This window comes from Ranitomeya imitator, chromosome 4 (assembly GCF_032444005.1).
Source record: "Ranitomeya imitator isolate aRanImi1 chromosome 4, aRanImi1.pri, whole genome shotgun sequence".
In the NCBI taxonomy this organism is placed as follows: Eukaryota; Metazoa; Chordata; class Amphibia; order Anura; family Dendrobatidae; genus Ranitomeya; species Ranitomeya imitator.
In genome coordinates this window covers 509,954,349-509,970,594 of record NC_091285.1, presented here as the reverse complement: position 1 = coordinate 509,970,594, position 16,246 = coordinate 509,954,349, and the positions used below count along the sequence as shown (strand labels likewise).

Genomic DNA, 16,246 nt, shown 5'->3' with positions numbered 1-16,246 from the left:
AAACTCAAGGTGGGGATTACATAAAGCCCACCCCTTTGTTGGCTTGAGACAGCTCAGAATTTACTTGCATACTTCTTAGCTGTCCCAAATTTGTTGGGACTCTCAGAATTTTGAAGATATTTGCAGATACAGTCTCGGTTAATTTAGTCCTGCTGTCAAGCATGCATGGTCCAGATAACTGGTTAGAGTTGTATATGGCGGCATAATTGCTTTTGTTCAACATATTAAAGTGAATATGTCAGCAGGTTTTGCTATGTAAATAAGGCAGCACACTGCAGCGCTAAAACATGTAAACTTGAAAACACGAAATTTGAACTGCATTACTGCACTAGAAATATGAAAAATGAGAGCTTTTAGCGCATAAAAATGGCCAATTTTATGTGTACCTGGTAGCCCCTTTACGGCATCTCTCTATATACTCCTCCTCCTAGCTTCAGGTGTTTTAATTACAGCAGGTCCAATACCCCTCCACAGAGGTCTCACATGTACCCATTCAGATGGAGACGTTTATTCTCAGCGAGGTAAGGCAAGTCTAGGACCTGGTATAAGAGAGATGCCGTAAAGGGGCTACCAGGTACACATAAAATTGGCCATTTTTATGAGCTAAAAGCTCTCATTTTTCATATTTCTAGTGCAGTAATGCAGTTCAAATTTCGTGTTTTCAAGTTTACATGTTTTAGCGCTGCAGTGTGCTGCCTTATCTACTTAACTATATACGAGTTGGCGACTCTAGGTTCAGCACCTGTTCACACTTAGTCTATGTTTGGATGTGCCGGTCAGGTTTTTGAAAAGCAGGTTTTGCTATGTGATCTGAGAACAGCATACAGTAGGGACAGAGAGCCTGATTCCAGTTATGTAAAATGATAAACCTTTGCACTCAACTTTAATGCTCAGGGGAAGTTTTATTGTAGTACTAAAACGTTTCGGTCCAAAACATACAGGACCTTCATCAGTTACGTACTAATGAGTAAGCACTATGTGTGCCCAGGTCTAGCGGGGGACACCGCGTCTGACCTGGGCACAAATAGCTACTATCCCGCAGCCTATCTGGCGCGACTCTCATGGTTATTTCAGGCGCTGCCTTCCTCGTGCCCTGGGACTTGCTTGTTACACACCTTGTCCCTATACTTACTCATTAGTACGTAACTGATGAAGGTCCTGTATGTTTTGGACCGAAACGTTTTAGTACTACAATAAAACTTCACCTGAGCATTAAAGTTGAGTGCAAAGGTTTATCATTTTATGTACTATAAGGTGTGGGAACCTACCTTTTGCACCATTACTAATAGTGCACGCGCTGTTACCATTAACGTGATTCCAGTTATGTGTCACAGCACACAGCCTAATAAGTCACACATCCCTGGAATCAAGATCTCTACCCCTACATTATGCTGATCTCAGAGTGGGGCAGGCGGCACAGTGGTTAGCACTGCAGCCTAGCACAACAAAATGTATGTATGTGCTGTGACTTAATGGTCTTGCAATTTTCTCCATTTTACTAGCCAAAAAATGTAAGAATTTTTCAGAAAACGATGCAGTTTGTCGAAACCTAGCTGTGTGTAAAGTACACGTTGTTAGGATTCAGCTCTGATGTGATTTGCACAGATGAATTATTGTGACAACTAGAGTCTTTGGTGCTTCCATCAATGTTCTATTGAGAGACCGGATTGAGACTCTAGAGGGCACATCACCACAAGTATGCTGATCTCATATGAGCCGTCTTGTGAGGAGCGGCAGGAGAGTAGAAACAGCAGAGTCCTAAGAGTGAGCACATTACACACAGCTAGGAATAGGCAAACTGCAGGGCTTGCCGAAAAAATTCTGCATGACTGCATATCCCCTTTAATAAACCGGAAACTCCCTTCTCTTCAAAAAGAGGTTCTGCAGCAGTTGTAGAGTTATTAAGGAATTCTTGGTGCATTACGTTATACTATGAAATAGTGAAACTTTTGTCATATGCCTTTACAGACTGATAAACAGCTAACATCATCACAATTCTCATCAGATACAATTTGCTTTGTATATACCTGCACTGAGCCCGGTAATTGCTATCTGTCATACTGCATATATGACGAAAGTAGTTTTGCTACTTGGTTACGATTATTCATGGGCTTGACTCACAAACTGGTTGTACTGGTTAGAATAAATGAGTAGATATGACAGGAATACAAATGTTGGTTTAATGTAGATTATTAGATACAGTTTTACTTTTAGCATTTTTTATTTGTTTAAAGGGGTTTTCCAGGATTGGGAAAAATTAGGCTAAGGGTAGTAAATCACTGAAAACCCCCCAAAACAAAACGATTACTCACCAGGTAACTCCCCAGCCACCCCAATTTCACTCTGGCGCCCTTCACTAATCTTTTGCATCAATCGCATCCTATGTACTTGCATGACCCTTGGAAGCCAATCACAGGCCTTAGCAGAGTTCAGTACGAGACTGCTGAGGCCAGTGATTGGCTGCAGCAGTCACAGGGGTAGAGGACATGTGACCTCTGCAGGAAAATACAACAAGGCCAGCGCTGGACCGGCAGGGTATGTATCGGGTCAGTTACAGTCGGTTTGTTAGTTTATGATTTTTATTATTTTTAGCCTAATTTTTGTGAACCCCAGAAAACTCTTGTAATATAGTAATCTCTAAACAGACATTTACAGTTTTGTTCTTAGCTGTTATGTATGACTGAATAGCCAAATAGCTGGTGATGACTCTTGTGGCCTCCCATAGTGCGGACGTCACTAAACTCCCATATTTTCTTTCTGCATACAATGTAAACGACCTCTAATATACTGAATTAGAGGAAGATGCTAAATACAACAGAATTGTGCGCGCAGATTGTCACGGTGACACAGCAAATACTGTCGCTGATAATAGGACACCTATTCCCAGGCAAGGTACGCAGCGAGCAGTCATCAGTCCCTGCATGACAGTGAGAGGTTGTTCACTTGAGCTTCAGTCCTGCAGCTTTCCATAGAGACTTGAGATTTCCCTCGAAGCAAAGCAGCATCTGTGATGTACTCATTTCTTTTCATTTCTGTGACAACAGAGAGCAAAAAATAGCTGAAGAGTGTAATAACATTCAGTGTTCAAAGCATATATACATTTCCTCCATTCTAAGCAGATATAGCACTTAAAAGGGAATTCAGTGGCCAGGTTTCTGCTGCCCCATCTGAGAACAGCGTGATATAGGAAAAAAGACCATGATCCAAGCAACGTGTCAATTTCTAGGCTACTTGCTGCAGTTTAGATGAAATCTGCTGCTGATCTACCAGTTCTCTGAATGATGAGCTCTGTATAATCCCATCTACGCCACTGATTAACAACTTTCTGTTTGCACTGTTCATAGGCAGAAAGCTGGTAATCAGTGTTGGGGTTTTAGATAGCTAACAAATATGGAGTACTACATAGCAGCAGGTTTACAAGTCTTAGGCTACGTTCACATTTGCAGTGCGCCATGCGCCCCTATATTTAACATGGGGGGCGCATGGACATGCGTTGTGTTGCGTTTTGTGACGCATGCGTTTTTTGGGCGCAAGCGTCAGGGCGCAGAGGACGCTGCTTGTTGCATTTTTTTTTGCGCTATAAAAATGAACGCATGCGTCACAAAACGCAGCATTTTGCTGCGTTTTGCATGCGTTCTTGCATGCGTTGTGCGTTGCGTCGCCGACGCAGCACACAACAACGCAAATGTGAACGTAGCCTTAGTAATGATAATATGCTCATAAAGCAGTGATTTTCTCAATACTACCGCAAGGAGCTGAGTAAGGGACACATCAATGGAATCAAGGTCTGTGTCTCTACATTTTGCTGCCACTATCTTACATAATGAATATTATATTTTTTTTTTTAACCCCTTCCCGACCTGTGACGCGACGTAGGCGTCATGAAAGTCGGTGCCAATCCGACCTGTGACGCCTATGTGGCGTAATGGAGGGATCGCGTCCCTGCAGATCGGGTGAAAGGGTTAACTTCAATTTCACCCGATCTGCAGGGACAGGGGGAGTGGTACTTTAGCCCAGGGGGGGTGGCTTTTCCCCCACGTGGCTACGATCGCTCTGATTGGCTGTTGAAAGTGCAACAGCCAATCAGAGCAATTTGTAATATTTCACCTATGAAATTTGGTGAAATATTACAATCCAGCCATGGCCGATGCTGCAATATCATCGGCCATGGCTGGAGACCGCGCTCTGACCCCCCACCGACTGACAGCGGCGATCTGCCACTGCTGTCAGTCTTTCCTCCCCTCCGTTTTGTGCTCCGCTGCCCTCCGCTGCTTTCCTCTCCCCTCCTCTCCGCTCCGGTGCCCCCCGCTGTCTGATCCCACCCCCGTACCGCTGGAGTCCCGGAAACCCTCCCGGTTTCCGTCCGGCATCATCGATGGGCGCCGCCATTTTCCAAAATGGCGGGTGCATGCGCAGTGCGCCCGCCGAATCTGCCGGCTGGCAGATTCGTTACAGGTACATTTTGATCACTGTGATATAACGTATCACAGTGATCAAAAAAAAAAAAGTAAATAAAGCCCCCCCCCCCCCTTATCACCCCCATAGGTAGGGAAAATAATGAAATAAATAAAATATATTTATTTTTCCACTAGGGTTAGGGTTAGAACTAGGGTTAGGGCTAGGGTTAGGGATAGGGCTAGGGTTAGGGTTACAGCTAGGGTTAGGGTTATGGCTAGGGTTGCAATTAGGGTTAGAATTAGGCTATGTGCACATGGTGTGGATTTGGCTGTGCATTCGTGGCAGTTTTCCATCACGTTTACAGTATTATGTAAGCCTATGGAAAACCAAATCCGCTGTGCCCATGGTGCGGAAAATACCGTGCGGAAAGGCTGCATTATATTTTCCGCAACATGTCAATTCTTTGTGCGGATTCCGCAACATTTTACACCTGTTCCTCAATAGGAATCCGCAGGTGAAATCCGCACAAAAAACACTGGAAATCCGCAGTAAATTTGCAAGTAAAACGCAGTGCATTTTACTTGCGGATTTTTCAAAAACAGTACGGAAAACTCCGCACACGAATTTGCAACGTGGGCACATAGCCTTAAGGTTAGGGCTGGAACTAGAGTTAGGGTTGGAATTAGGGTTAAGATTAGATTTAGGAGTGTGTTGAGGTTAGGGTTAGGCTTGTGGTTAGGGTTGGGATTAGGGTTGGTTGTGTGTTGGGGTTAGGGTTGGGATTAGGGTTAGGGTTGGGATTAGGGTTAGGGGTGTGTTGGGGTTAGGGTTGTGGTTAGGGGTGCTGGGGTTAGGGTTGTGATTACGGTTATGGTTAGAGTTGGGATTATAGTTAGGGGTGTGTTGGGGTTAGTGTTGGAGATAGAATTGAGGGGTTTCCATTGTTTAGGCACATCAGGGGGTCTCCAATCACGACATGGTGCCACCATTGATTCCAGTCAATCTTGCATTCAAAAAGTCAAATGGTGCTCCCTCCCTTCCGAGCCCGGACGTGTGCCCAAACAGTTGGTTACAGCTGGTTACTCAGCAGGAAGTACGGCGGCGTCTAAAAATCACTAAAATTGACAAATCTCTGGGCCCGGATGGGATACACCCCCGAGTACTGCAGGAATTAAGTACAGTCATTGATAGACCATTATTTTTAATCTTTAAAGACTCCATAATAACAGGGTCTGTACCACAGGACTGGCGTATAGCAAATGTGGTGCCAATATTCAAAAAGGGCACAAAAACTGAACTTGGAAATTATAGGCCAGTAAGCTTAACCTCTACTGTGGGTAAAATCCTGGAGGGCATTCTAAGGGATGCTATACTGGAGTATCTGAAGAGGAATAACCTCATGACCCAATATCAACATGGGTTTACTAGGGACCGTTCCTGTCAGACAAATCTGATCAATTTCTATGAAGAGGTAAGTTCCGGACTGGACCAAGGGGACACAGTGGACGTAGTGTATATGGACTTTTCAAAAGCTTTTGATACGGTGCCACACAAAAGGTTGATATATAAAATGAGAATAATGGGGATAGGGGAAAATATGTGTAAGTGGGTTAAGAGCTGGCTCAGGAATAGGAAACAAAGGGTGGTTATTAATGGAGCCCACTCGGACTGGGTCGCGGTTAGCAGTGGGGTACCACAGGGGTCAGTATTGGGCCCTCTTCTTTTTAACATATTTATTAATGACCTTGTAGGGGGCATACAGAGCAGAATTTCAATATTTGCAGATGACACTAAACTCTGCAGGGTAATCAATACAGAGGAGGACAATTTTATATTACAGGATGATTTATGTAAACTAGAAGCTTGGGCTGATAAATGGCAAATGAGCTTTAATGGGGATAAATGTAAGGTCATGCACTTGGGCAGAAGAAATAAGATGTATAACTATGTGCTTAATTCTAAATCTCTGGGCAAAACCGTCAATGAAAAAGACCTGGAAGTGTGGGTGGATGACAAACTCATATTCAGTGGCCAGTGTCAGGTAGCTGCTACAAAGGCAAATAAAATAATGGGATGCATTAAAAGAGGCATAGATGCTCATGAGGAGAACATAATTTTACCTCTATACAAGTCACTAGCTCGACCACACTTAGAATACTGTGCACAGTTCTGGTCTCCGGTGTATAAGAAAGACATAGATGAACTAGAGCGGGTGCAGAGAAGAGCAACCAAGGTTATTAGAGGACTGGGGGGTCTGCAATACCAAGATAGGTTATTACACTTGGGGCTATTTAGTTTGGAAAAACGAAGGCTAAGGGGTGATCTTATTTTAATGTATAAATATATGAGGGGATAGTACAAAGACCTTTCTGATGATCTTTTAAATCATAGACCTGAGACAGGGACTAGGGGGCATCCTCTACGTCTGGAGGAAAGAAGGTTTAAGCATAATAACAGACGTGGGTTCTTTACTGTAAGAGCAGTGAGACTATGGAACTCTCTGCCGTATGATGTTGTAATGAGTGATTCATTACTTAAATTTAAGAGAGGACTGGATACCTTTCTTGAAAAGTATAATGTTACATGTTATATATACTAGATTCCTCGATAAGGCGTTGATCCAGGGAACTAGTCTGATTGCCGTATGTGGAGTCAGGAAGGAATTTTTTTCCCCAATGTGGAGCTTACTCTTTGCCACATCGGTTTTTTTTTTGCCTTCCTCTGGATCAACATTTTACGGCATGTTAGGTTAGGCTATGGGTTGAACTAGATGGACTTAAAGTCTCCCTTCAACCTTAATAACTATGTTACTATGTTAGTACTGGCTGGTGAATCTAGTCTACTGTCTAGTCTAAGTTTATACCATTTTACTTGGCTTACTTTGCTCCACAAATTTTCAGCAAATCCCTGCTCATTTTTGGTACATAGGATTGTGATATAGACCAAGTCCTTCCTCCACCTATTTTCTGGTGGACCATGATTCTTTTTCAACATGTGGAAAATGTGTCTAGAACACATCTGAAGTATGTCAGGTGTGGTGCAAACCACGAAAAAAAAACAGTTTTCCAGATTAAGCAAGATTATTGCTGCATGAAGCCCCATAGTCTCTACTTACCGGGTAGTTTCAGATGTCTGCAGCATGTGTTGCATTGATGTTTTGTACAGAAGTTTTTAATGGCATCATCCCCCAGGTTGGCTGGTCCAAATATCATATCATGTGACCTGGGAAAAGGAAGAAATATGTAAAAAAGGATGCAAGGAATGTGTGACCTTTATTATCATTCAGTTTTAATGTGCATTGTAGGCAAGCTTTGCATTCTTTCATGTTTCTCTTCAGGTTAGTTTTAGATAACTTTTTTGCCCCTGTTCATGCTCTATTGGGGGCTTCTATTTGAATCAGAAGAAGATAGGATTCAGACGTGCAGCTGAATAAGCTTTTGACTCAAATTAGGCAAGCAAAACCCAAAACATTAAAAAAACAGAACAAAAAAAAACGAAACTTTAGACACTGTTATTCTTCTTTCCACCAGTGTCCATCACTTAGACGAGAAACAATAACATAGTAGATCACACTATTGTGTCCAGCTAAAATGATGGACACCACCAAAAAGAAGGTCAAACAAAGTCCTAAGTCCCATGTTGTGAATTTATTTTCCTAAGGCTACTTTCACACTTGCGTCCGTATGCGGCCGTCACAAAGCAAAATTCGGCACAACGTGGGCAACGGATGCAGTTTTTCAACGCACCCACTGCCCATTCTAAGTCCCGGGGAGGAGGGGGCGGAGTTTCAGCCGCGCATGCGCTGTAGAAAATGGCGGATCCGATGTACGAAAAAACGTTACAGTGAACGTTTTTTTCATGCCGACGGTCCACAAAAACACGACGCATCCAGTGCACGACGGACGCGACGGATGGCCATCCGTCACAATCCGTCGCTAATACAAGTCTATGGGAATTTTTTTTGCAGGATCCTGCATTTTCAAAAAACGACGGATTGTGACGGAAGCTGAAAAACGCAAGTGTGAAAGTAGCCTAACTGATGCCAGCGGCTCCATCAATGGTATGGAAGTCCTCGTCAGAGACAGTGGCACAGATATGGTCTACTCCTGGTCTAAAGATATGATTGCAGCTTCCATTGATTCTAGTCATATGTACCTAAAACCTAAGACATGTACCAATTGGAATTAGTGTGCTGTCCTTTAAAGTGTTTTCTGAGATTAGAGAAAGGAGCCGGCATATTTTTCTGTAATTGGTTGCTATGGGTAGCAAAGAAAGTTTTAATTTTAGACAGTTTTAATAGTCCCCCATTAGTCTAATAAAACATTAAAGGGTTAACCTGCAATAGATTTGATATCACATCCTATTATGGAGTAAGAAATGCAGCAATGTAAGAATATATTCTGGCCAAGAAAAGAGTACAAGATCAATTTTGCACATTCTTTCTACACCTTAATGTTCACAAATGACGCTTATTTCAGGGTAGCAGGACAGGTAATTGCAGTCTTGAGTGGGATTTTTAACATTCCTATTAGAACATGTTATGTAACGTGCTGCAGACATTCCTCTTATATAAAGCCAAGTCTCACCTGTGCTCCCCTGCTTTAATAACAGATGGATCTGTCAGATTTTCACCGACACCTGAAGGAAACAAATGAATATGAATACAGGATAATATGTGTGTTAGGTTTCTTAACACAGACCGTTCGCGTGACATACATCAGCGACCTTCACTCTCTAACTGCTTAATTGTCACTTAGTGAAGAAGATAGCTAATGGTTGGAAAATGACGATATGTAAGTAAGGTAACCGCGCAGATTCAGATGAACGATAGCTGATGTCAACACAAAGATGTATGTTGCTGCATAATTCAATTTCATGTTATTATTAAAGCCCAGGCAGGCATATCAACTCACCTGGTTTTACAAGGAGTCACCCTGTTTTAACCCTATATCAACCGATCACCCTGGGAGAATCTACTATATAATTGTCTAAGGGTAACTTCCGTCTGTCTGTCTGTCTTTCTGTCTACCTGTCATGGATATTCATTGGTCGCAGCCTCTGTCTGTCATGGAAATCCAGGTCGCTGATTGGTCGCGGCAAAACAGCCATGACCAATCAGCGACGGGCACAGTCTGGAAGAAAATGGCCGCTCCTTACTCCCCACAGTCAGTGCCCGGCGCCCGCATACTCCCTCTGGTCACCGCTCACACAGGGTTAATGCCGGCGGTAACGGACCGCGTTATGCCGCGGGTAACGCACTCCATTACCGCCGCTATTAACCCTGTGTGTCCCCAACTTTTTACTATTGATGCTGCCTATGCGGCATCAATAGTAAAAAAATGTAATGTTAAAAATAATAAAAAAACAAAAAACCTGCTATACTCACCCTCCGTAGTCCGCCGAGCCGCTCGCGCCTGCCGCCATCTTCCGTTCCCAGCGATGCATTGCGAAATTACCCAGAAGACTTAGCGGTCTCACGAGACCGCTAAGTCTTCTGGGTAATTTCACAATGCATCCTGAGAACGGAAGATGGCGGCAGCCGCGCGCCTATCGCCGGAGCTTCGGTGGATCCCAGGGGTGAGTATATAACAATTTTTTATTTTAATTATTTTTTTAACAGGGATATTGTGCCCACACTGCTGTATACTACGTGGGCTGTGTTAGATACCGCGTGGCTCTGTGCTGTATACTACATAGGCAGTGTTATACTCCGTGGGCTGTGCTAGATATTACGTGGCCATTTTTATATACTGTGTGGGCAGTGTTATATACTACGTGACTGGACAATATACTACGTGACTGGGCAATATACTACGTGGCTGTGCTGTATACTATGCGGCTCTGTGCTGTATACTACGTGGCTCTGTGCAATATACTATGTAGCTGGGCAATATACTACGTGACTGGGCAATATACTATGTGGCTGGGCAATATACCACGTGACTGGGCAATATACTACGTGACTGGGCAATATACTACGTGACTGGGCAATATACTACGTGGCTGGGCAATACACTACATGACTGGGCAATATACTACGTAGCTGGGCAATATACTACGTGACTGGGCAATATACTATGTAGCTGGGCAATATACTACGTGACTGGGCAATATACTACGTGGCTGGGCAATATACTACGTAGCTGGGCAATATACTACGTGACTGGGCAATATACTACGTGGGCTGTGCAATATACTACGTGGACATGCATATGCTAGAATACCCGATGCATTAGAATCGGGCCACCATCTAGTCAGCTATCATCATGATTATGAGGTCCCACAGTTTAAGAAAAAGGAATAATAACAGAAGTCAGTGAAAGGGCTCACAGTGCAGGGATCACAGAATGGGATGTGGAAACATTTCTATGGCAGAGTGGGAGGATCTTGACAGGGAAAATCTCGATTAACAAGGCACAGAATAGGTCTGAATTATTTCTGGTGCACAGGGTGTGTATAGGACCCCCAAAGCATAATGTAAGATGGGCCTTAGAGGAGAGGATGCTTGTCTGAGATGTAACGAGGAAGGAGCGGATTTAATGCATATGTTTTGGTCTTGTTCCAAACTGGCTGAACTGTGGGGGAATGCTGGAAAATTAGTGATGGAAGTTACTGGTATTTAAATTTCACTTGATCCCAAGATATGTATTTTGGGTTTGGTAGGGGATGAGATAGGGTCTGACCCAACCCAATTGACCATAAGCAAAATATTATGCCAGGTTAGAAAATCCATAGCCAAACACTGGTTCGCGCACAAGGCCCCCCCAGGATAGAATAAATAATCCGATGTCTAAACAATAGAATTCTTATGAAAAAGAAGGTTTATATTCAAGAGGGAGCAATAACGAAATTTGGTAAGTGATGAGGAACCTGGATTAGATGTTCTAGGGTGGTCTCTGAGGAGTTGGAGAGAGATGTGGTCTTTAATTATCTATTTCTCTAATAAAAACATTTTTGAAACTTAGTTTGGTTGCACACCAGTAAGGGAGGGGGATTAGTTGGGATTGGGTAGTGCTTTGTTCAGTTTTGTGGTTTCTTCCTCTTTGTCATTTTCTTTTATATACAAAGAAAAATGTAAATGATTTGTTGCAATGCAGTTGTTTGAGATACACAATGATAAGTTGTATGGATAATGTTGATTATGACAAATGGTTAAATGAATAGCTTTAAAAAGGACCATAATAAGACCCTAAAAAACTCTACCTAGCCACGTAGGTAGAGACACGTGATAGCTAGGTATAAGTGTTTACATGTATCGGGATTTTTGCATACACTGGCTCATGTTGTAGTTAGGCGTCTAGTGGATATTGATATCTGATTTTACAAATGTTACTTAGCCCAGACCATTAAAATACCTTGCAAGTCCAGAACCAGAAATTCTCCTCTGGTATATTCGTAAGTCCAGTGACTGAAGGCCAGCATTGTCTTCTCCAGCTTGTTAGATGGTACACTTTCACTACCAGTGTTGTTATTGTATTTTCTAAACCTTCCTGCCATGAATTCTTCTACTGTAAACCACTGACTAACTGAGTGACAGTACAAGAGGAACACTTCCAAAAAGCTGCCAACAAAGAAACAAATGTAAAACAAATATAAAACATTAAGAATTCTTATACATCTCTTCTACTCCCTTTCCATCCAGCAATAATATAGGTGTTTTGGAGGGGAGCTACCACCACATTTTCCCCAGGTGTTGAGTGTCATTGGAGGGCAAAAAAACAACTTTTCCAGACCCAAGGTATTTAGATACAGTGTGAGGCTACAGCTCTGGCTAATGCTCCTGTGATCCCCCCAGTCTTTATTTATAGCCACTGACATGTTACCACGCTCTGTACTACAGTTATCATGGTGGAGTGCTAAGATGTAGCTAAACCCCTTCATGACCCAGCCTATTTTGACCTTAAAAACCTTGCCGTTTTTTGCAATTCTGACCAGTGTCCCTTTATGAGGTAATAACTCAGGAACGCTTCAACGGATCCTAGCGGTTCTGAGATTGTTTTTTCGTGACATATTGGGCTTCATGTTAGTGGTAAATTTAGGTCAATAAATTCTGCGTTTATTTGTGATAAAAACGGAAATTTGGCAAAAATTTTGAAAATTTCGCAATTTTCACATTTTGAATTTTTATTCTGTTAAACCAGAGAGATATGTGACACAAAATAGTTAATAAATAACATTTCCCACATGTTTACTTTACATCAGCACAATTTTGGAAACAAAATTTTTTTTTGTTAGGAAGTTATAATAGGATAATAGGAGAAATTGGACCTCAAATATTGTTGTCCAGTTTGTCCTGAGTACGCTGATACCCCATATGTGGGGGTAAACCACTGTTTGGGCGCACGGCAGGGCTCGGAAGGGATGGCACGCCATTTGGCTTTTTAAATGGAAAATTAGCTCCAATCATTAGCGGACACCATGTCACGTTTGGAGAGCCCCTGTGTGCCTAAACATTGGAGATCCCCCAGAAATGACACCATTTTGGAAACTAGACCCCCAAATGAACTAATCTAGATGTGTGGTGAGGACTTTGAACCCCCAAGTGCTTCACAGAAGTTTATAACGCAGAGCCATGAAAATAAAAAAAAAAAATTATTTTCTCAAAAATGATCTTTTAGCCTGCAATTTTTTATTTTCCCAAGGGTAACAGGAGAAATTTGACCCCAAAAGTTGTTGTCCAGTTTCTCCTGAGTACGCTGATACCCCATATGTGGGGGTAAACTACTGTTTGGGCACATGCCGGGGCTTGGAATTGAAGTAGTGACGTTTTGAAATGCAGACTTTGATGGAATGCTCTGCGGGCGTCACGTTGCGTTTGCAGAGCCCCTGATGTGACTAAACAGTAGAAACCCCCCACAAGTGACCCCATTTTGGAAACTAGACCCCGAAAGGAACTTATCTAGATGTGTGGTGAGCACTTTGAACCCCCAAGTGCTTCATAGAAGTTTATAATGCAGAGCCGTGAAAATAATAAATACGTTTTCTTTCCTCAAAAATAATTATTTAGCCCAGAATTTTTTATTTTCCCAAGGGTTACAGGAGAAATTGGACCCCAAAAGTTGTTGTCCAGTTTCTCCTGAGTACGCTGATACCCCATGAGTGGGGGTAAACCACTGTTTGGGCACACGTCGGGGCTCAGAAGGGAAGTAGTGACTTTTGAAATGCAGACTTTGATGGAATGGTCTGCGGGTGTCACGTTGCGTTTGCAGAGCCCCTGGTGTGCCTAAACAGTAGAAACCCCCACAAGTGACCCCATTTTAGAAACTAGACCCCCCAAGGAACTTATCTAGATATGTGGTGAGCACTTTGAACCCCCAAGTGCTTCACAGACGTTTACAACGCAGAGCCGTGAAAATAAAAAATCATTTTTCTTTCCTCAAAAATTATGTTTTAGCAAGCATTTTTTTTGATTCACAAGGGTAACAGGAGAAATTGGACCCCAGTAATTGTTGCGCAGTTTGTCCTGAGTATGCTGGTACCCCATATGTGGGTGTAAACCACTGTTTGGGCACACGTCAGGGCTCGGAAGTGAGGGAGCACCATTTGACTTTTTGAATACGAGATTGGCTGGAATCAATGGTGGCGCCATGTTGCGTTTGGAGACCCCTGATGTGCCTAAACAGTGGTAACCCCTCAATTCTAACTCCAACACTAACCCCCCCACACCCCTAACCCTAATCCCAACTGTAGCCATAACCCTAATCACAACCCTAACCACAACCCTAATTCCAACCCTAACCCTAAGGCTATGTGCCCACGTTGCGGATTCGTGTGAGATATTTCCGCACCATTTTTGAAAAATCGGCGGGTAAAAGGCACTGCGTTTTACCTGCGGATTTTCCGCGGATTTCCAGTGTTTTTTGTGCGGATTTCACCTGCGGATTCCTATTGAGGAACAGGTGTAAAACGCTGCGGAATCCGCACAAAGAATTGACATGCTGCGGAAAATACAACGCAGCGTTTCCGCGCGGTATTTTCCGCACCATGGGCACAGCGGATTTGGTTTTTCATATGTTTACATGGTACTGTAAACCTGATGGAACACTGCTGCGAATCCGCAGCGGCCAATCCGCAGCCAAATCCGCACCGTGTGCACATAGCCTAATTCTAAAGGTATGTGCACACGCTGCGGAAAACGCTGCGGATCCGCAGCAGTTTCCCATGAGTTTACAGTTCAATGTAAACCTACGGGAAACAAAAAATCGCTGTGCCCATGCTGCGGAAAAACTGCACGGAAACGCAGCGGTTTACATTCCGCAGCATGTCACTTCTTTGTGCGGATTCCGCAGCGGTTTTACAACTGCTCCGATAGAAAATCGCAGTTGTAAAACCGCAGTGAAATGCGCAGAAAAACCGCGGTAAATCCGCCATAAATCCGCAGCGGTTTAGCACTGCGGATTTATCAAATCCGCAGCGGAAAAATCCGCAGAGGACCAGAATACGTGTGCACATACCGAAACCCTAACCCTAACCCTACCCCTAACCCTACCCCTACCCCTAACCCTAACCCTACCCCTAACCCTACCCCTACCCCTAACCCTAACCCTATTCTAAAATTAGTGGAAAAAAAAAATTTCTTTATTTTTTTATTGTCCCTACCTATGGGGGTGACAAAGGGGGGGGGGTCATTTATTATTTTTTTTATTTTGATCACTGAGATATAATCTATCTCAGTGATCAAAATGCACTTTGGAACGAATCTGCCGGCCGGCAGATTCGGCGGGCGCACTGCGCATGCGCCCGCCATTTTGGAAGATGGCGGCGCCCAGGGAGAAGACGGACGGGACCCCGGCTGGATCGGTAAGTATGATGGGGTGGGGGGGGACCACGGGGGGGGGATCGGAGCATGGGGTGGGGGGATCGGAGCGCGGGAGGGGTGGAACGGAGCACGGGGGGGCTGGAACGGAGCACGGGGGGGTGGAACGGAGCACCGGGGGGGTGGAACGGAGCACCGGGGGGGGGGGTGGATCGGAGTGCAGGGGGGGTGATTGGAGCACAGGGGGGGTGATTGGAGCACGGGGGGAGCGGACAAGAGCACGGGGGGGAGCGGAGCACTGGATGGAGGGGAGCCGGAGCAGTGTACCGGCCAGATCGGAGGGCTGGGGGGGCGATCGGTGGGGTGGGCTGGGGGCACATTAGTATTTCCAGCCATGGCCGATGATATTTCAGCATCGGCCATGGCTGGATTGTAATATTTCACCCGTTATAATAGGTGAAATATTACAAATCGCTCTGATTGGCAGTTTCACTTTCAACAGCCAATCAGAGCGATCGTAGCCACGAGGGGGTGAAGCCACCCCCCCTGGGCTAAACTACCACTCCCCCTGTCCCTGCAGATCGGGTGAAATGGGAGTTAACCTTTTCACCCGATCTGCAGGGACGCGATCTTTCCATGACGCCGCATAGGCGTCATGGGTCGGATTGGCACCGACTTTCATGACGCCTACGTGGCGTCATGGGTCGGGAAGGGGTTAAAGACAAACACTTAGAGAAGACTCATTACTATTAGTATTATTAATAGAAGTTTGCTGCTATACCACTTGTTGCTTCAATGTATCAAACAACGCTGCACAAAACTTACCGTGGGGAGTACGCAATTGTTTTTGGTTTCATTTGATTGAAGGCATAAAGTAGTTTTTGAGCAGCTCTCTGTTGCTGGATTTCCTATGAAATGTCAAACTAAAGATGAGTTTATTATCTTCCTAAAAGGGCTTGTGTGATGCCTAAAAGGTCCTCTATAAATGTCTATTTTAAACTGCTAGCAACTTTTGTAATTTGCTGTACCTTCACTACTCTTTTGCCTTTTTGGCTAATCCTTATATGTGCATTTTTTTCTTTATGTCTTGTG

At 43.9% G+C, this 16,246-nt stretch overlaps 1 pseudogene; it reads right to left on the bottom strand.

Annotated features, from left to right (window-relative positions):
- Positions 1–643: 643 nt before the first annotated feature.
- The window catches only part of LOC138674576 (transient receptor potential cation channel subfamily M member 7-like), a 240,306-nt pseudogene continuing 224,703 nt past the window's right edge, over positions 644–16,246 (bottom strand).